General features: G+C 39.2%; 1 long non-coding RNA gene across 1 annotated transcript in view; it reads right to left on the minus strand.

Moving 5' to 3' along the window:
* LOC126184955 (uncharacterized) overlaps window positions 1-23,342 on the minus strand; it is a 59,554-nt gene that overhangs the window by 34,126 nt on the left and 2,086 nt on the right. Inside the window, exons 2-3 of the long non-coding RNA XR_007536913.1 lie at window positions 18,082-18,182; window positions 17,667-17,751 (exon numbers count right to left, since the gene is read on the minus strand). This is a non-coding gene — a long non-coding RNA (uncharacterized LOC126184955). The remainder of the gene's footprint in view (window positions 1-17,666; window positions 17,752-18,081; window positions 18,183-23,342) is intronic.

A 23,342-nucleotide genomic window follows, 5' to 3' on the forward strand; every position in this document is an offset into this window, starting at 1 on the left:
CATCTAAGGATCTTAACTGTTTTACAATCCCAGATACACTACACAATATGTTAACCATCCTTGCGTTTGTTCAACGATTGAAAGGGGGAATAGTGCTGCAGTCCTCTACCGGAAATGAGTTTTTGAAAGCTAGGTTTAGAATTTCAGCCTTCTGTTTATCATCATCATCAGTCACATTACCTGTACTGTCAGCAAGAGAAGCTATTGAATTATTCGTAGCGTTCATAGATTTACATATGACCAAAGTTTTTTGGGGTTACTTTTAGAATCTGCAGATAAAATATTGCTTTCAAATTTGTTAAAAGAATCTCTCATTGTCCTTCTGACAGCTGATTTCATTTCACTTAATTTCTGTTTGTCAATGGGGCAGTGACTACGTTTAAAACGACTGTGCAAAATTATCTGCTTTCTCAGCAACTTCCTAATATGTTTGCTGTACCAAGGTGGATCCTTTCCCTCCCCTATATTTTTGCTAGGCACATACTTCTCTAGCACATGGTGGACAATACCTTTAACAGGGTGTCTACGTGGACAAGAAAAAAAAATTCCCGGATTTTTCCCGGATTTCCCGGTTAAAAACACAATTTATCCCGGATGAAATTACGTATAAAGCGGGTGAAAATACATCCGTGTTAAGTAGCAGTATACTTTCCCTCGGAGTTGTAAAACCTATCAGTCCTTTGAATCGTAAAGGTCTTATACCGGCGGAGGACGTCCCAGCACTTTAGGAAACGAAATCCAGGAGAAACAATGCGTCTGGAAAGTCGTTTGATGCAAGACAATATGCACAGAGTTTATTTTCGTATTGCTAAAGTATATACACAAATTCCAGCACGGTAGCTTCGGAAACTCTAAAATAGAGATTGCGTTGAGCGATGCACTTTTGTCAGCTAGTCATAGCTCGTGTCACGTGATCTCGCTAGCGCATGACGGCAGTTATTCAGAGCAGGAGGCCTACGAGAAAGACAGGCAGCGGCGCGTACGTTAGGAAGGTAGGCTGAGCTCGCTCAAATCAGCAAAGTGCGTTTCTACACCGGTTAACTCGTAAGTAGATGTGTATGTACGAACGAGAATTGCATCGTCTATTGGCATCCACTGATATTAGCCCGAAAATGATAGGAAGTCCGTAGGCCTACCAACAGGCTCTAATTTGGCAATTAGAATCGTGCCAAAATGATTATCAGTTGCGTAGAAAAGTCGAAGTGTTCTGGCACGAAGAGACTTGTGACATTGCTCAGTAACACATTATGCACATTTTTTTGAAGGTCAATTACACTTTTTGGCATCGATTGCATAATTTATCTATGAAAGAACAACATTAAATATGAAAACTTGAAGCTCGGTCTTTTTTTAGTGTGTGTTACACGTTAAGTCTTTTCAAATACAAATGTGCCGGTAAAATTTTAAATAGTGGCATAAATGACTTATCTTCTGGGCCCGACATTTTTCAAGTGGATGATCCTCAAAGTGTTATGTTTTGAATGAGAGTTATAACGCCCTGTGATTTAAGAAATTCACTGCACTGTCTGCACATTCTCACACGTAACATAAATCATCTTGCGTGGAAATTTACTTTGTAAGTAACGCATCTCAAGCCACTATTCGTAATATTTTCTGGTGATCTGTTAGAAATGTAAACAATTGTGACGTCACACACATCGAATGCACGTTAGTTCTTACGGACGTACTGCATAATCTTCGACCTAAAGCCTTTGACACTTAACGGTGTCGGCAAGCTGGTCTGTGCATTGTGCAAATTACCCATTTTCTATGCAACAAAATTTTTGTTTTGGTGTTATTCTCTGATTTGTGTTTCGTTGCTGCAATATTATTCAGCAGTAGTGGAGTAAAGTTCTTTGTCAGCGTATCAGATCTTACACGTCACACCTACAAAACTTTAACTGAAATCTAAAACAACGAAAAATCCTGGAATTCTAAAAAATTCCCGGGTTTTTCCCGGATTTGTCCCGGATGAAAAAATTCCCGGGTTTTTCCCGGAATTCCCGGATGTCCCGGGCCGTATACACCCTGTTTAAATTCCGACCAAAGATGCTACATATCTTTGTGTCCCACGGTGAATGCCTGGAGCTGATTATGAAGATATTCATTAATGACGCTTATTTGCTTTCCCAAACAACAAAACTCTACTCCATTTCTTTTTAACTTCCATGGACATAGAAGCCACAACGACATTATGGTCGCTAATACCTTCTTCTAGATTAACTTCCTCAAAAAGATCAGGTCTATTTGTCTCCAAGATATCTATTATCTTCCCATCTCGAGTTGGTTTTCTAACCAAATTGCTCGAAGTTATATGTTGAAAGTGCTCCTAGAATAACTTCACACGAATCTTTGCTTCTGCCTCCTGTGATAAACGTGTAATTTTCTCCGTCAATGGATGCCGGATCATAGTCTCCACCTATAACTAATGGATAATTTGGATATTTATTTCCTATATACTGAAGACTTTCCCTGAAACATTCTGCAACATTTGTTGCGGATGCTGATGGTCTATAAAAACATCCTAATACACTCCTGGAAATGGAAAAAAGAACACATTGACACCGGTGTGTCAGACCCACCATACTTGCTCCGGACACTGCGAGAGGGCTGTACGAGCAATGATCACACGCACGGCACAGCGGACACACCAGGAACCGCGGTGTTGGCCGTCGAATGGCGCTAGCTGCGCAGCATTTGTGCACCGCCACCGTCAGTGTCAGCCAGTTTGCCGTAGCATACGGAGCTCCATCGCAGTCTTTAACACTGGTAGCATGCCGCGACAGCGTGGACGTGAACCGTATGTGCAGTTGACGGACTTTGAGCGAGGGCATATAGTGGGCATGCGGGAGGCCGGGTGGACGTACCGCCGAATTGCTCAACACATGGGGCGTGAGGTCTCCACAGTACATCGATGTTGTCGCCAGTGGTCGGCGGAAGGTGCACGTGCCCGTCGACCTGAGACCGGACCGCAGCGACGCACGGATGCACGCCAAGACCGTAGGATCCTACGCAGTGCCGTAGGGGACCGCACCGCCACTTCCCAGCAAATTAGGGATGCTGTTGCTCCTGGGGTATCGGCGAGGACCATTCGCAACCATCTCCATGAAGCTGGGCTACGGTCCCGCACACCGTTAGGCCGTCTTCCGCTCACGCCCCAACATCGTGCAGCCCGCCTCCAGTGGTGTCGCGACAGGCGTGAATGGAGGGACGAATGGAGACGTGTCGTCTTCAGCGATGAGAGTCGCTTCTGCCTTGGTGCCAATGATGGTCGTATGCGTGTTTGGCGCCGTGCAGGTGAGCGCCACAATCAGTACTGCATACGACCGAGGCACACAGGGCCAACACCCGGCATCATGGTGTGGGGAGCGATCTCCTACACTGGCCGTACACCACTGGTGATCGTCGAGGGGACACTGAATAGTGCACGGTACATCCAAACCGTCATCGAACCCATCGTTCTACCATTCCTAGACCGGCAAGGGAACTTGCTGTTCCAGCAGGACAATGCACGTCCGCATGTATCCCGTGCCACCCAACATGCTCTAGAAGGTGTAAGTCAACTACCCTGGCCAGCAAGATCTCCGGATCTGTCCCCCATTGAGCATGTTTGGGACTGGATGAAGCGTCGTCTCACGCGGTCTGCACGTCCAGCACGAACGCTGGTCCAACTGAGGCGCCAGGTGGAAATAGCATGGCAAGCCGTTCCACAGGACTACATCCAGCATCTCTACGATCATCTCCATGGGAGAATAGCAGCCTGCATTGCTGCGAAAGGTGGATATACACTGTACTAGTGCCGACATTGTGCATGCTCTGTTGCCTGTGTCTATGTGCCTGTGGTTCTGTCAGTGTGATCATGTGATGTATCTGACCCCAGGAATGTGTCAATAAAGTTTCCCCTTCCTGGGACAATGAATTCACGGTGTTCTTATTTCAATTTTCAGGAGTGTACAATGGTCAATTCTTGTCCGATTGACAGCTTTATCCAGACTATTTCACAGTCTGGCCCAGTATTTATCTGAACAGCGTTTAAACAGCTTTAAAACTGCTATGAACACACCACCTCCCATAGCATCAGTCCTATCCTTCGTAAACATTGTCCAATCCGAGTTCAAAATTTCACTCCTTTTTATGTCTGGTTTCAACCAGCTTTCGGTACCTAATACAATATTGGAATTACTACTGTATTTCAGAGAGTAACTCGGGGATCTTGCTACAGACACTTCGACAATTTACTAACATGAGATTAAGCATATTTAGCCCCTTTGGAATGACCTGTTTAGGAGAACTAACAATTTTTACTGTCACTTTAGTATGACAACAATGCAGTGTTTTTAATATACTCCCATTTCATTTAATGCTTGACATTGATCTGTAATAAAAATGATTATATATATAATTTCATTTGTATCTATTGATACCACATAAATTGTTAATTTCCAGAATGACTGCATTTAATGAAAATGGCCAAAATGTAATTAATTTTATTGCATTCGTCCATTGTGTAATATTTTTATAATATATTTATTTACATAATAAATCATAGATTACCAATGTCACATTTGTATGGTATATTTTATAGGGCCTGAAGACGACGATGTTACAACTTGGAAACTAGTTGCCAAAATAAAATCGACACCTTAAATACTGCTGGAGGCATGTCTTCATTTTTAATATAAAATTATACCAGATGATGTCCCACTGTCTTCCATTTAAACTATGGATGTAAGAACAATTTTTACAGTTCACATCAGTGACATGAACTGGTAATTTTTCAGGCCAACGGTTTGTTTCCCATGGGGAGGAACCTAATCATGCGTGAATGGAACAAGATATGCCAAACATCTGTTAAGATTGGAAGAAAGATTCTACTTAACTGCCTTGCATTTGCAGAAGATTTGGCACTGTTAGCAAACAATATTGATGAAGCAAAGGTTCAGATAGAACAACTAGAACGGTTAGTGGCAAAGGTTGGATTGCAAATTTCGTTTGAGAAAACAGAAATGATGCCCAGCTTCCCAGTTGACACATCCCATATCATACTCCACAATGATCAAAAAATTAAGGTAGTATAGAAGTTTAATTATCTTGGTGAGATTATTACCTGGAATGCTAATGAAAGGGCATCAATAGAGAGTAGAACATTAAAACAACAGCGAGCACAGAGAACCACATGGCCAACCTACAAAAGACAATCTCTCCCAATAAATGCTAGATTTCGACATTACTCCTCCGTTGTTAAACCGGAAGCAACATATGCAAGTGAAATACTATCAAACTAAATATTCTAGCAACAACTGACAAACTGCAGAAAGTTAACAGAAGAATACACCGAACAATTATCAGTAAAAAAACATCAAGTTAATCGGCAGTGGAGACTTTTGCCCAATTTAGTAGTGTATAAAGAAAGTGAATCCATTATTGATACAATGCGGAAAAGGATTGCATTTTTCAGCCACATATCTTGCCTACAAAATACTGGAGTCCTAAAGCAACTTTTTGACTACTACTGGAACAGTAAAACCAAAAACATCTGGTTTAAAGAAGTACAAAGTGATCTGGATGAATTTAAGATCATCAGACACGAAATTCAGCACAGAGAAGAGAAACTTCTTCTGAAGAACAAATACACACGGCTGATATTCAAACCATCAGAACAGAAGAAGAATGTAATATCTGCAGAAGAACGAGCAGCCTCATCACAGTGAATGAGGAAATTTTGGAAAACAAAGAAATTGCTCACTGCTAAGACCGTAATGTAGTATCAACATTCGATACCACACTTGTTAGGGATTGCAGTTACCGACTGCGGTCCATATTAGTATCACTGGACCTGCGAGCCGCGACCAGCACCGCTAGCACGGTTCTGTGGCTTGTATCAAGTTTCTAGCGAGCTCTCATCCACTCTTGCTCGGGACGTCAAGTAGTAAAGTAGCATTGCCTTCAGCTGATCGGAAGCAACCTCTAACAAGGCAGTCAGTAACGTATGGCCTAAGCGAGGCCTCAATAGCTATGAGTTTATAATTATATGTATGCAGCCAAGAAGAATCCTGCAACGACTTCCAATTATTTTAGTCATTGCAGATCCAGACCATGCAGCCAGCATCTTATTGACATAACTGACAAACCTGCTGTGATTCGTACGTTTCTATTTAGCATTGGCCACCAATCAACATTGGCGACGACTCATTCATCATCATCTTAACACATAAACCATGTAAATAAATAAACAAATTTTGGGATCCACTTGTGTGTAATGTTTGTAGATTGAGAATGGTAGCAACTATTACAGAAGCCACAAGAAGTCCGTGAACTGTAGTGGTGTCATGTACTGGGCACTATTTTAATTCAGAGGGGTTCTGACAGTGCATATATGAGAAATCTGAAACACAGAGTTTTACTTCAATTTACATTTCTCGTTTTAATAATGTTACACCAATTTCTATATTTCTAAACTTGCTGCAGACTCCCCAATGTTTATTTCGATCAGCCATAAGAAGAAATAGTGACATAAAATGAAATTACACACACACACACACACACACACACACACACACACACACACACACACAGCAAAATGTTTGTGTTTATGAACTATTTTAGTCATCTTTAACTTCTCCAAATGTTAGCAAAGTTCCTTTGCAATCTTGCACAATGGTATCGACAATACCTGTGACAGAGCAATGAGACACCAATTTTAGGTAAAACTGAGGATGCAGCCGTAGTGTTCTCGTTTGAGGTCTGGCAATATCTTTTCTGCCCCTCATATGCCTATCTGGTCCTGCAAACTGTTTTGGTATCTGAGGCACAGCATAATGACTAATATCCACTGTGTTACCAAACAATAAATTTTCATAATTTCGTAACATATTCCACCAACTGATATCCCTTTAACAGAAAAAACTATTTACTCATGTTGTTATCCATTGAAGTCACAATGCAAATCACAGTTTTATGTTTTTCTAACTTTGTGACATGCACTCTTTTGTAAATATTACATTAACAACGCTTAACTGGACCCGCTAAAATGTAATTTGGGTGAGAATAATCCATAGAAACTGCAATATGAAGTGGGGGGGGGGGGGGGGGGGGAAACAGCATTCCTTTTGTAACAAGTTGATGCTATAAAATCATGCAGTTTCACTACATTAATCAATCGGCAGGCTGTCGCTAGCATTTGAGGAAGCACACTTTCTCCTATCTGCTTCCCAAACTAAATGGACATCTTGTTCAGAAATTAAAAGGTATCCTCCACTGCTGGTTTAATGGCACTAAAGAATCAAAATAAACATGATCTGCTTGCACTTGTCTAAATAAGGGCCATGATAGGTAACAAATGCTGATGTTTTTTCTGTTAATTTTCAGTTGTTGCAGATGTTTATTGACCTGATGCTACCAACATAAAAAGACAGCTTTTACAGCCAGTATCTAAATTAACTAGTTGACTATAATCTCCGAATTTTTGACAACTAAAGTCCTCTTTTTTTTCCCCTCCATGATTATAATTTCTCAGTAAAGACAGTACAACACCTGGCACTAGAAGACTGTTTTTGGTAAAACGATTTTGTATATAGTCCCTATTAAGTCTATATACTTTGTTTCAACTTAGCTCTAATAAGTACATTCCAAACCTGAACCACAATCCCGAAAACACCAAAAAATACCCATCTATGATTGACAAAATGTCTTTAATAGATCCTAAATGTTTTCTAGCAATAATTTCTTTACATGTTGTAATGGGTAGAAGTTGGCTGGACGTGGGTAAATGTCTCAAAAATTTGTATTTCAAATTCCACTGCCAAAGCATCTTTGTTGGCAGGAGCATTGCCCTTAGGACAGATAATTTTCCCTCTGTTCTTTTGAAATTCAGATCTCTTCTTACATACTGTTTCAACCAGCTAGTCCAAAACATTTCCAAAATATTCAGCATTTAATCGTTTATGCTGTGCAAACAGACCCATAACAAAGTTCAACATCCCAGGAAACATGGGACATAGCATTTTAAGCAGATAAAATACATTTCACATGTGAGCTCAACTTTCCCTACCTATGTGATCTTTCCATAATATACATGTAAAGGTAAACAATGTATTGCATCCAGGGTTCTCAGGTGTACTGTGAGATGCAGTCATCCGAAGTCCACGATATTTCAGCAGACAACCGTTTCGCCACCATCAGGAGGTGTATTATACTCAATACATTAAATTTGTTTATGTTGAGGAACAACTGCCAATTCCTGCACCAAGTGTATCCATTGCAAGTTGTCTTGTGTTTTGTTACAGTTATCCAGCGTTGTGACTTATCTGTAAACATCATCATCGAGACATCAATGCGAGTACACTATAATACTCCTCAAACCACTGTAGCATGGGTCTGTCTATGAGACAGGGACAATTATGCTGTTGAAAGATGACATCGCCATCAAGGAAGACATCAATCATGAAGACATGCAAGTGGTTCACAAATATCAGTGTGTCTTCGATTACTACCACAGATCCCATGCAAACACAAGAGAGTGTCTCCCATAGCATAATACTGTTCCAACTAGCCCACGTCCGTGGCGTGCCGCACATTTAGAGCCGCGTTCACCTCGATGAGTGTCTGCAGAGAAGACCATCGACCTAGTGTAGCAAAAATGTGATCACTCGAAGAGCCAACACAATTCCATAGTGTCAAAGGTCAAATCCCAATGGTCTCGTGCCCACTGCAATCAAAATTATAATTTTTCACATCTCTACTACACTTATCACTCTGGTTCATGTGAAACCACATCCGTGGTATAAAAGAATGGACATGGTCCAAATAAAAGAGTATCTGAGTTTTATTAACAATCTTTCATAAAATAATGATAATTAAGAATTTATATTTGAAATCAGAACAGAAATTTTATGTGCAGTATGTAATTAGAAACAAGATGATGCATTATTCATAAAAATGTGATAAATTTTACAATTATGAGATGTAGGTATTTCAAAAATGTATGATAAAGGCAAGACTTGAACAGTGGCTCATGAACTGCACCAGATTATCAATCTACGTCACTACCGATTCCGCTATACATCCAGGGTGTATTTGTATCTCAGTTCTATCAAATACAGTACCTCGGAAAACTTAAAAGGCAATTTTTTCTGCAAATTTAAGAAAAATCTTTCTCAGCACTTTTTAACATTGTTCCACATGCATGTTTCACTACACAGCAGTAAGCAGCCTCAGCCATTTTCATATTGTGTATTAACAGCATGAAAATCAGAACAACAGTACAGAAACTGTGACTACACACAATTTGTGAAATAAAAATTACGTAGCTGAAGTGTGAGTAAGAAAAATGTTGATGGCTCCTAATACATTAAAATATCAAAGCTTCATTTTAGCTAAGTTAGTAATAAGATATCTAATAAATAAGTAGGATCTACTAACCAAGAGCGTAACACCAGTGTACACGTGCTATGGCTTCTGACCAAACACCGTGTTTCTATTTATTTAGATCAGGTTTATTCTTACGATGAATAGAGTATAGTGGCAAAACACTATCAATATCTTCACTATGCAATAACAATGGTGATGTTTCTGATGACAGTGCCAGTAAAGCAGAGTTACTAAACACAGTTGTTCAAAGTCCCTTCACCAAACAAGACCAAGTAAATATTCTAGAAATCAAATCAAGAACAACTGCCAATACGAATAGCTTAGACGCAGATATCCTCGTGTAGCAACGCAGCTTATATTGCTCAATAAAGGCAAGGCCTCCAGTCCAGTGAGTTGATTCAACAACTCCATACTTAGCAACCATATACAACCACTTGCCAGTCCACAGAACCGTACCTAAACACTCCAAAGTTTTATAGGTCACATGAATACTCAAGAACGGAAGTAGGAGGGAGCTGCTGAATTATAGACCAATATCACTAACATCTATTTGCAGTGGGATTCTGGAACACTATGAATTGCCTCGAAGGGAATGATTTATTGAGAAGTAGCCAATACGCATTCAGAAAATATCAGTCTTGTGAAACACGACTAGATCTTTATTCTCACGAAGTAACAAGGGCCATCGACGAGGGATACAAAATTGATACAACACATTTAGATTTGCAGAATTCCAATCAAATTGTGTGCCTATGGAGTATCACCACAGTTGTGAAACTGGATCTGCGATTTCCCTTCAGAAAGGTCACAGTTTGCAGAGAGTGAAAGTCGCCGAGCAAAACAAAAGTAATACCTGGCATTCCCGAAGGAAGTGTTAAGGGCCCTCTTCTGTTCCTGATCTACATTAATGATTTAGGAGACAATCTGAGCGGCCCTCTTGGACTGTTTGCAGATGATTCTGCAATGCACCATCTTTTTAAGTCATCTTTTATCAGATGATCAAAACCAATTGCAAAACATTGTAGACAAGGTACCTGTATGGTGCAAAAAGTGGCACCTGATTATAAATAATGGAAATTGTGAACTCATCCACATGAGTACTGAAAGGAATCCCCTAAATTTCAGTTGCAAAATAAATCTAAAGGCTGGCCATTCAACTGTAGGTGTCAAATCATCTGTAGCTGATGAGTAGGGGTAGAGGAGAGCAGTACACACATAAATTGCCCAAAAGTAAGATTCATTCTACTGGGCTTTCTAACTGTGGAGGTCTTGCTGTTAATAGCACTTGCAAAGAAAGTGACACTTAAGAATATTCCATTTTAGGACATCATTTTATTGGAACACATTGTCAGAACATCTTTTATTCTTTACCGTAAATGTGTAGTCTTGAAAAATGGATCACAACAGAATGAGCGGTCACCCTTAAAACCCAATAATACTGTTCTCCGACATGCTTTGTGTATGGCTGTATTCAGCAAGATCAGATTGTGAAGGTCTACGTGGCACTTTCCGAGGCCACAACAGAAGTGAAAAGACACAAAACTTTGAGAACAAAGTGAAGCAGCAATAATAATTCTTTGAAGCATTTCACACCCCTCCACACAGCCTGGGTAGGAAATATCATGGGAGACATTTGGAGTTGTATATATCCCTTCTTGTTTCAGAAAGGGACAGTGAGTACTTTCTTCCACACAACTGGGGCAGTGGCCATTGGCCTGTAGTTTATTAAACTTTTCCCTTTGGATGTAGTTCTCACTACATACAACAGTGGATGTTATCAGACTCTTGTACTGTCTCTCCACTTTCTGGCTGGCTACAGTCAATCTCCACACTGAGGAAGGACGGCATTTTTAGAAATTAATCTCTCTCTCTTTGGCAGAGCTGTACAGTGCTAAAATGTGGATCTTTGACACAGTCAACATTAGGTAATTTATGCCAAAGTTTACTACGTGACTGATTCCAGAATGCACTCTTACTCGCAAGCCTCTGGATGAATTCCAATACATAAGATGACTGAGTAGAGCAATTACCCAACTGCAGGAAATTTTTTCATTACTGTCTCTGACTTTAAAATCAGTTTAGTTTCACACTGAATCTTTAATTAAAAATATGTCAGTTTGGTTACCTCCCAACCAGGATTTTTGGACAAGACCATTGTACAAATCAGATTATTATTTGTTTGTTGTGTTTATAGTTTACACTGACAGAAGATCTTATTTCACCGTAAATCGATGGCTAGTGCACAAACTGTAAAGATCACTTTGACATCATCCTTGAGACTAGTGTGTGGTTTTTTTTTTTTTTTTTTTTTTTTTTTTAACATAAATTTACAGGAATTTGGCATAAAATCATTCAGCATATCTGCATGCAACAGTAATTCAATGTTTACATACAGGCACTACTATGTTGCCTCAAATGCCATCACTAACTTTTATTTAGCTAATAGTTGGCATGAAGTCAAAAGTTCATCTGATGACAGTTATATCAAAGGTTACACCCATCACCCTCTGCTGATATTTCCATCATCATACTATATCTTTTAGCTAATTAATTAATATTTTTTGTGCATTAATAGCTAAGTAACTGAAAACTGTACACAGAGGTGACAGAAGTCATAGGATAGTGAAATGCACATATACAGATGGTGGTAGCATCACTTATGCAAGGTATAAATGGGCAGTGAATTGGCTGAGCTGTCATTTGAACTCGGGTGATTCATGAGAAAACATTTCCGACACGATTATGGCCGCACAACAGGAATTACCAGACACTGAACATGGAATGGTAGTTGGAGCTAGACTCATTCCTTTTCATGACTCTTTAGGGAATTCAATATTCTGAGATCCACAGTACCAAGAGTGTGCCCAGAATATTAAACTTAAGGCATTATATCGCACCACAAACAACACAGTGGCTGACAACCTTCACTTAATGACCGAGAGCAGCGGCACCTGCATAGAGTTGTCAGTGCTAACAGACTAGCAACACCGCAGAAATCAACAAGGATATGATGAACGAATCCGTTAGGACAATGTGGCAAAATCTGGCATTAATGGGCTGTGGCAGCAGATGACCGACACGATTGACTTTGCTAACAGCACCTCTCTTGGGCTTGTGACCATATCGGTGGTACCATAGACAACTGGAAAACCATGGCCTGGTCAGATGAGTCCCAATTTCAGTTGGTAAGAGCTGACTGTAGGGTTCAATTGAGGCATAAGCCCCATTAAGTCACGGACCCAAGTTGTTACCAAGGCACTGCACAAGCTGGTGGTGGCTCCATAATGGTGTGGGCTATGCTTGCATGATAAGGACTGGGTCCCCTGGTCCAACTGAACCAATCACTGCCTAGAAATTGTTATGTTTGGCTGCATGGAAACCATTTGCAGCCATTCATGTACTTCATGTTCCCAAACAGCAATACCATGTCACCGGGCAACAACTGTTCATGATTGGTTTGAAGAAAATTCTGGACAATTTGAGTGAATGATTTGGCCACACAGATCATCCAACATGAATGCCATCTAACATTTATGGGACATAATCAAGAGGTCAGTTCACACACAAAATCCTGCACCAGAAACACTTTTGCAGTTGTGGACAGCTATAGAGGCAGCATGGCTCAATATTCTGCAGAGGACTTCCAAGAACTTGTTGAGTCCATGCCACGTCTAGTTGCAGCACTACACCGGTCTGACAATATTGGGAGGTATCTCACGACTTGTCACCTCAGTGAATTTTAGAGCTGCATAAGATTAAAATTTACAGCATGTGGAAAAAGAATTTTTGTGAGGACACGCACTCACACTTATCAAATTCACAAATGCTAATTTCATGCTTAATGTATTAAACAGAACCTTTCCAGCATTGTCCAAAGCTGTCACTTGCTTCTTTCTCAGCTGCATGTCTCCTGGAGCTGCAGCTTTTTTGTGGCCGTTTCATAGATATCTACACTGTATTTTTCTTTCCTTATTATAACAGTGTTTATCGTATTTTCAATGCTTCTTTACGTCTCTCAATAACCCAACTAACAATAATTAAGTCTGGCTTTGCAGTTATTTTCTCCTGCAGTTTCACTCCATTCTTGAGTTTGCAATACCCTCCACACTGGACAGAGCTTGGGATGAAATGGAACTCACCAGTTCCTAAATAAAACTACAAACTACAGTTGAGCTACAGGAGCAATAACTACATTTCACTTTATTTTTCTCCGAGAAGGTGGTGAGTATTCTGCTCTGTGGAACTATTATTAATTCAAAAGGTAAATTGCGAGTGTGGCGAGGTGGGGTACGCTGAAAGCAGTTGGATGGGACTGCCGGCACTCTGCCTAAGGGAGAAGCCTACTGGTTTAAATCTAGGTGTATATTGCGATTTTGAAGATAACAAAACCATGTACACCTTCATAAAAGCTTGCTTCATTTAAGTTTAAAGGAGATGAATGCCTGATCTTTTATTCCATATTAATGGAAAAACATTATGACATAGCTATTATTACTTTGTTATACTGCTATGAAGATTTGAGGTAAATGTGTGTTTCAGAATGGAGTCTCTGTACACACAGTACGAGCTCAGATTGAGTAAGAACATTAACAGCTTCCTTTCTAAACTATTTTGGCATTTATCTTACATGATATTTTTAAACCAAAGAAAAACCAAATTTGGACTGCAAGATGATATTTGCGAGCGTCTTTTGAAGGCAGTGCTTTAACTTAATATATCTTACAGCTAAGGTTTTTCTCTGGATTCCAACATATAAATTAACATAAACCACCATAAGAGGCTATTTTAATTTACCTGCATTAGAACGTTTTTCATAAATATTAAAACTACTCAAATATGAGGATCATTCGGAAAACAGCTCATCAAATGCCGAACGAACAGTGAAAAGCGCATACACACCAATTCCTGACTTCCTTGCTCATCAAACGACACCATTCGGATTAGTACTGTTTCAGTGTGCTGTTTATAATGCAGTTCAAAATGTTTAAAATAACTGATCAGCCTGCTGACTTAGAAATAGGGTCAGTGATTTCACGTTTAAGAGCAAGGAATGCCGCATCAGTGGAACTACGTTGACATAAGTACGGTGTATGGTGCCAATGTGATGGGTAAGAGTTAGGTGCCTAAGTGGTTGAGAGCTTTTAAGACACACGGAAACATGTCCACGAGAGAACTGCAATTAGGCCAACCGTCAGTGATCCTAGAAGATTTAGTCAAAGCCATGGACAAAAAGGTTAGTGAAGACCGGCTGTTCATAATTTCAACTTTAGTATTGGAATTTCTGACTGTAGGTAGACTAACTTAGCACAAAATTGTCTTCAAAAACGTTGAATTTTGCAAATTCTGTGCACGTTGGTTTCCCACGCTGCTTACTGAAAAACACAAAATGGGAAGAAAGGTTTGCACTCTAAGGTTTTGGACCATTATCATAAGGAAGATGATAAATAATTACAGGACACTGTCATAGGGGTTGGGACATGGGTTTCTCACACAACCCCAGAGTCTAAATGCCAGTCAATAGAATGCCATCACATGACATCACCAGTCAAAGTCAAGGCCAAGCAGACGATCTCAACATGCAACTTTGTGGCAATCTTGTTTTGGGATTGACATGGGATCTTGTTGGTTGAGTTTATGCAGCAAGGTCAACAATAAATGCAGCAAGGTCAACAATAAATGCAGCAAGGTGAACAATAAATGCAGCCACTTAACTGCGTGACCCTGACTAAACTTCTATGTGTAATACAGAATACGTGACTTGGCCTTCTGATGTCTGGGAACACATTTTCCACCCACTGTACAGCCCCAACTTGGTACCAAGCAATTTTCAGTTGTTCTGCTACCTACGGAACTTCACAGTGGCAAGTGCTTCGTAACAGACAAAGAGGTGAAAGAAGCAGTTACAGATTGGCAATCCTCACAGGCAGCAGATGTTTATGACTTAAGTATAGAAAAGCTTGTAGAGTGTTATAGCAAATGTTTAAACAAATATGGAAAATATATAGAAAAATAGATAAACATGTAAGGAATTAAATAAAAATTTCTGAAAAATCTGATGGTTTATGTTTCACAAGAAAACAGACCTTACTTTCCGAATAATCTTCATACTTATCTGAATATAAAAATCAGAAACAAGAGAAATAATTTTAAGTGCAGGCTTTGTTAAACCATTAAATAACAATTTCATCTCTGCAGACCTCAGTATTACTTTTTGAACAGGTAAGTGCTGAGCAGTGAATGGCATAGAAAATGAAAAATTTGTAGTGGAAACTATAAGGCAACATACAAATGTGGTAGGGGTCAAATAGGACACAAGGTAGTGCAACAGACAACATAAGTATCTCTCACTTGTGGAACATTAGTTTCTCCTCATGTATTGTATGTCAAACAACTTACAGGAATGTAGCCAAGTGTTCACCACAAAAACCTCCAATACTTCAACAGGTGAACACATCCTGCTACTCCATTGAGCCTACTAGTAGGTCAGTGTTAACATCACATAATGAATTCGGCAGATTTCATATGTCTGTTAGAGGAACTGAATTTAATTAACTGACATTTTAGTAAGTTTCGATGTGATCTCTCCCTTCACTCATGTTCCTCTGTTCTCTGTTGGATATTATGTTTAACTGAGGTTGGTGTTAAATTACTACCCTGTTTCATCTCATTATTTAGTCAGCACACACGACTGCTGTTAGAGTATAAAAAACCGAACACTGAAGAAAGTTTATGTTACAAATCCACAAATTGTTACTAAACAAAAATAGACTGTGGAAAAAATCGAAAATGAAGTCTGTGAGCTCCCATGAGACAGTTAATAGCTCACAATCATGTTAGACCCAAAAAGCTTGCAAAGAAGAACAGGTCCATAAAAACTGTCCTTGTCTTCTCACATTTTAAGCCCTACAGAATACACATACTTGTGTTTTATGGTGTTCAATATCAAAAATGTGGCAACAGTTATGACATTAAATTTGAAGTGACATTTTTAAGGAGAAAGTTACCAGTTTTATACAAGAAATGATGAAAACTGAAAAATATTTCAAAATGAAATGCTCCATGTCATCCACAAAATGAACACTACAGAATCATTCACAGTGGGGAAGTTTCTTGGAATAATAACTCCATACACATTGCTCTCTTTCTTCCACATTTACGGTTCCTTGGAAAAGTATGCTTTTAACTGTAAAATATGTAAAATTATTACAACAACAAACTTAAGATTTTCGCGGTTTTACCCAATCTTAATTTACAAATGTTAATTTTAATGTCCTACTAAAAGAGGTAATTATATATAAAAGTGGGAAATACATATTTACTTCCTTAGTAATGCACAAAACTACACATTTATTTGTCAAACCACAATATGAAATTTTTCCTTGAATTATTGTTGCTGGATTATATGTAATTTCATTTATTGATTGCTCAACGTGTTTTCAATGACGAGAACACCAGTTAAGGGGTACTATTCTACTTTATAATGCAGACTTATCTTCACTATCACAGTTTGTGTTAAACTGTGTTTCTGACTGGCAATGGCACTGCGAGACCCCATTCCATCCTAGCCAGCAATATGACCATCATATTGTTTCCTTGAAACAATATTTTGTAGTGGAATACCAAATGTCATCATTATACTCCACATGTGTGTCATATGTACTGATATTAAAACATCATTGAGGCTCAAGTACCAAATACTGCTTGTGCCATGCTGACATAGTCTGATTCAATGTAATGTTAAGTCTTACTCACAGAAAAACTACTGCTGTAGAAATTTAGCTGAACTTTAAACATCATTCATTAGTAAAGCAGAGGGAACACACACACTTCACAATACATTACATTTCAAGTGTTAAGAGACAGGTAAGGAATGAGAAGGTTCTCCACAGAATTGGCGAAGAAAGGAACACATTGTAACACTGACAACAAGAAGAGATAGGCTGGTAGGACTCGTGTTCAGATATCAGGGAATAACTTCCATGGCACTAGAGGTAGCTATAGAGGGTAAAAACTGTAGAGGAAGATAGATATTGGAATACATCCAACAGATAACTGAAGATGAAGGTTGCAAGTGATACTGTGAAGATGATGTGGATGGCATTCAAGAGGAATTTGGGGTGGGCTGCAACCAACCAATCAAAATACTGATTACTATGTGTGATAGGTCTTCTTTTGTCATTTGTTTGAAATGGTATACATTAATAGTTTATATTCATTAATTCTTCTCACTTTATCATGTTTCAAGCACGTTATTTTACTTGTGTCCTTTTCTGATGCAATCACACAGTTACACTTACTTGGAGTTTATTGGATCACATCTGGTAATGCTGTCTGCCTGATGACACAACAAACAGTTCAGTTTTCCGTCATTACTTCGGCCCCCTGTACACCAAAAAATTACATTACAAGTTTTATAGTAAAAAAGAATTATAGATATAAGCTGTGTGATTCCACAACATTCAAAAATTATCATGGTGCCATAATTCACTGACATACTCTTGTGATACTATAATGAATGCATCCTGAGGTGGCTAAGAAAAATCACCAATAAAGTATATGCACATAACACATATATTTTAAAACTTCTACCAACTATTAATTTTTTTTTTAATTAACAGAGGTTGTAGTCTGTCATTCTGACAGAATAAAACTAAATACTTTGATCTTTACCTTCTTTTACAAAAAGATCTGAAGAAATTTGCTGCAACTTACTGTTGATTCTGCTTCTTCATAGCACTTTCTCAAAAACCATAAAAAGAGAAAGGTTTTTCTATCCAACACCTTGAGCATCACCGCTGTCCGTGTGTGCGCGCCTGGAAATGAAATTCCACTCATTCAGCTGATTTCATTGCAGATAGACAAAGGTGATTACCATCAAATTGTGTAAGATTAAACAGCCACGCTAAACAGACAGTGAAAATTGTGGTCCAACCAACTAAAGTTAAATCAGATACCAGTGAAGCTATCAATAGCACTAATGGCATGGAAGGTAGGTTAAGAAGGAAGAAAGGAAGGAAGCTGACTTAAGAGTTCGCAACATTGAAGTGAAAAGAGAGAGAGAGCAATGAAATGTCAGGCTAGGGCATAACACACCAAATACAATGCCTGTTAATAGTCAGTCCTATACCAATAAAATGGTAATAACACATTTTTTTTAAATAAAATGATTTGAATCCACTTATTAAAAGTGGAAACAGACAATAATGAGGAAGAGAAGTGAGGAATGGAAGAGGGCAAGTTAAGTGTAAGGAAAGATCAACTAGGCAAGGTTTTGCATATTCTCTTTCTGGACTGCTTTGTCTTTTAATCATACCAATTAGTTTCTGTTATTCCACCTTCTTTCATCTCTCCATGTCACAACACCATAATCATTTTCTTTCTTTCTTGTTTCCTTTTTCTATTGTCAGTAGCCTTTACTCAGTATTTCTACTCAGAGTTGCCCAACCTAAAGTTTGTTATGTGTCACACTATTCCAGTCTCAGTCTCACCCCACCCCCTCCCAGGAACCACGGACTTTGCCAATGCTGGGGAGGCTTGCGTGCCTCAGCAAAACAGATAGCTATACCGTAGGTGAAACCACAATTGAGGTGTATCTCTTGAGAGGCCAGACAAATGTGTGGTTCCTGAAGAGTGGCAGTGGCCTTTTCAGTAGTTACAGGGGCAACAGTCTGGATAACTGACTGATCTGGCCTTGTAACATCAATGAAAACAGTGTTGCTGTGCTGGTACTGCAAATGGCTGAAAGCAAGGGGGAAACTACAGTCGTAATTTTTCCCAAGGGAAAGCAGCTCTACTCTTAAGGTTAAATAATGATGACATCCTCTTGGGTAATATTCCGTAGGGCGGGGACTACTCAGAAGAATGTTGTTATCGGGAGAAATAAAACTAGCACTCTACGAATGGGAGTGTGGAATGTCAGATCCCTTAATAGGGCAGGTAGGTTAGAAAAAATTAAAAAGGTAAATGGATAGGTTAAAGTTAGATATTATGAGGCTTAGTGAAGTTCGGTGGCAGGAGGAATAGGACTTCTGGTCACGTGAATACAGGGATATAAATACAAAATCAAATAAGGATAATGCAGGAGTATGTAAAAAAAAAAAATTTAGCAACATGGATAAGCTACTATGAAGAGCATAGTGAACGCATTATTGTAGCCAAGATAGACATGAAGCCCACATGCCCCACAGTAGTACAAGTTCATATGCCAACTAGCTCCACAGATGAGGAAGATATTGAAGAAAGGTGTGATGAGATTAAAAAAAAAATTATAATTATTCACGTAGTTCAGGGAGCCAAAAATTTAATGGGGGACTGGAATTCAATAGTAGGAAAAGGGAAGAGAAGGAAAAGTAGCTGGTGAAAATGGACTGTGGTAAAGAAATGAAAGAGGAAACTGCCTGGTAGAATTTTGCACAAAGCATAATTTACACTTGGTTTAAGAATCATGAGAGGAGGCTGTATGTATGGAAGAAACCTGGAGACACCGGAATGCTTCAGACTGATTATATAATGGTTAGACAGAGATTCAAGAACCAGATTTTAAATTTTAAGACATTTTGAGGGGCAGATGTGGACTCTGAAAACAATTTATTAGTTATGAACTGCAAACCTAAACTGAAGAAATTGCAAGACACAGGAATTTAAGGGGATGGGACCAGGATAAACTAAAAGAACCAGAGATTGTAGAGGGTTACAGAGGGACTAATAGGGATTGAGTGACAAACCCAAGGGAAATAAATACAATACAAGAAGTATGGATAACTTTGAGAGACGAAATAGTGGAGGCAGCAGAGGTTGAAGTAGGTAAAAAGACAAGGGCTCGTAGAAATCCTAGGCTAACACAAGAAATATTGAAGTTAATTTATGAAAGGAAAAAATATAAAAATGCAGTAAATGAAGCAGGTAAAAGGGAATACAAATTTCTAAAAAATGAGACTGACACGAAGTGGAAAATGGCTAAGCAGGAATGGCTAGAGGACAAATGTAAGGCTGTAGCAGCATATATCACTTGGCATAAGATACAAAATTGCCTACAGGAAAATAGAGACCGTTGGAGAAAAGATAACCACCTGTATGAATATCAAGAGCTCAGATGGAAAACCAGTCCTACGCAAAGAAGGGAGAGCAGAAGGCTGGAAGTAGTATGTAGACAGTCTATGCAAAGGAGATGCTCTTGAGGGTAATAATATGAAAATCAAAGAGGATGTGGAGGAAGGTAAGAAGTGAGATATGATACTGCAGAAAGAATTTGACAGAGCTACTGATAGCCTTGAGACAGCCAGCCATGACAAAACTCTTCCATCTGGTGAGCAAAATTTATGATACAGATGAAATACCCTCTGACTTAAAGAAGAATATAACTATCCCAATTCCAAAGAAAGCATGGAATGAAAGGTGTGAAAATTACCAAATTAACACTTTTAGTCATGGCTGCAAAATACTAGCACAAATCCTTTACAGAAGAATGGAAAATCTCTTACAAGGGAACCTCCCCATCACACCCCCCTCAGATTTAGTTATAAGTTGGCACAGTGGGTAGGCCTTGAAAAACTGAACACAGATCAATCGAGAAAACAGGAAGAAGTTGTGTGGAAGTATGAAAAAATAAGCAAAATATACAAACTGAGTAGTCCAAGTGCAAGATAGGCAACAACAAGGCTAATGTTAGCTTAGGAGCGCCGTGGTCCCATGGTTAGCATGAGCAGCTGCGGAACGAGAGGTCCTTGGTTCAAGTCCCCCTTGGAGCGAAAAGTTTACTTTCCTTATTTTCGCAAAGTTATGATCTGTCCGTTCGTGCATTGACGTCTCTGTTCACTGTAACAAGTTTAGTGTCTGTGTTTTGCGACCGCACCGCAAAACCGTGCGATTAGTAGACGAAAGGACGTGCCTCTCCAATGGGAACTGAAAACATTTGATCGCAAGGTCATAGGTCAACCGTTTGCTCCACAGGAAAACACGTCTGATATATTCTATACGACACTGGTGACGGCATGTGCGTCACATGACAGGAATATGTTGTCCACCCACCTAACTTCTACACTTGGCGAATGGGTAAAAAGATTCTTCTACTCTGCCCGATTTAGGTTTTCTTGTGGATGTGATAATCACTCCCAAAAAAGTGATGAAAACATAAGTGTTTGTCACATAAACTGAAAATAAAAAATAAAAATTTTCACATGAGGGAAGATTTGAACCAAGGTCCTCTCGTGCCGCAGCTGCACACGCTAACCACGGGACCAGAGCTCTGCGGAGATCATCTTATCTTTGTGTTGCCTATGATGCGCATGGACTACTCAGTTTTTATATTTTGCTTATTTTTTCATAGTTCCACACAACTTCTTCCTGTTTTCTCGATTGATCTGTGTTCAGTTTTTCAAGGCCTATCCACTGTGCCAACTTATAACTAAATCTGAGGGGGGTGCGATGGGGAGGTTCCCTTGTTACAAGCCGACCTCGGGGAAGATCAGTTTAGATTCAGGAGAAATCTAGGAACACGTGAGGCAATACTGACCTTACAACTTACAGAAGATAGTTTAAGGAAAGGCAAACCTTTGTTTATAGCATTCGTAGACTTAGAGAAAGCTTTTGACAATGTTAACTGGAATAGGCCTACTCTTTTTCAAAACCTAAAGATGGCAGGGTAAAATATAGGGAACAAAAGGCTATTTACAATCTGTACATAAACCAGATGGGTTATAAGAGTCAAGGGGCATGAAAAGGAAGCAGTGGTTGAGAATGGAGTAAGACAGGGTTGTAGCCTATCACCGATGATGTCCAATCTGTATATATGAGCAAGCAGTAAAGGAAACAATAGAAAAATTTGGAGTAGGAATTAAAGTTTTGGGAGAAGAAATAAAAACTTTAAGGTTTGCCAATGATAGTGCAATTTTATCAGAGACGGCAAAGGACTTTGAGGAGCAGTTGAACAGAATGGACAGTATCTTGAATGGAGGATGTAAGATGAACATCAACAAAAGCAAAATGGCGATAATGGAATATAGTCAAATTATATCCTGTGATGCTGAGGGAATTAAGACTACAAAATGAGCCACTTAAAATAGTGAGTGAGTTTTGCTATTTGGGAAACAAAATAACTGATGGTTGAAGTAGGGAGGATATAAAATGTAGATTGGCAATGGCAAGAAAAGTGTTTCTGAAGATGAGAAATTTGTTAACATAAAGTATATACTTAAATGCCACAAAGTCCTTAATGGAAGTATTTGTACGGAGTGCAGCCAAGTGAAACATGGACATTAAGCAGTTTAGAGAAAAAGAAGTTTTTGAAATGTGGTGCTACAGAAGAATGTTGAAGATTAGATGGGTAGCTGACATAACTAATGGGGAGGTACTGAACAGAATTGGGGAGAAGAGAAATTTGTGGTACAATCTGACCAAAATGAAGATATCAGTTTGTAGGACACATTCTGAGGCATCAAGGGATCACCAATTTAGTACTGGAGGGAAGTGTGTGGGGTAAAAATCAGAAGAAGACCAAGAGATGAACACACTAAGTCAATTCAGAGGGATGTAGCTTCCAATAGTTATTCTGAGATGAAAAGGCTTGCACAAAATGTAGTAGCATGGAGAGATGCATCAGACCAGTCTTTGGACTGAAGGCCACAACAATGACACTATTCTAGTACACCTGCACTCATGTTGTTACTATCAGCTTTTGTCTGTATTATGTCCTATATGAAATTCAAATGTTTTTATTAAATCCCTGCATGTCAAATACACAGGTTTGTGGAAAGTCTTTTCTAAAAAAAATGCTGTCTTCAATGCATCAAAAACTGCTTACAGAAAGAGCCTGGAAAGTCTGAAAATGACACCTGGCTGATCAGAACCAGTTATGTCAATGTGAATTGCTGATCTGATCATGTTGTGAAAAACAAAAAAAGAACAATATTATTCAATCTCCAAGACAGTACACCACTTTTTCCCGAGATTAGAAGTAAGTGGTAGTCAGCAGATCC

This window comes from Schistocerca cancellata, chromosome 4 (genome assembly GCF_023864275.1).
Source record: "Schistocerca cancellata isolate TAMUIC-IGC-003103 chromosome 4, iqSchCanc2.1, whole genome shotgun sequence".
Taxonomy (NCBI): Eukaryota; Metazoa; Arthropoda; class Insecta; order Orthoptera; family Acrididae; genus Schistocerca; species Schistocerca cancellata.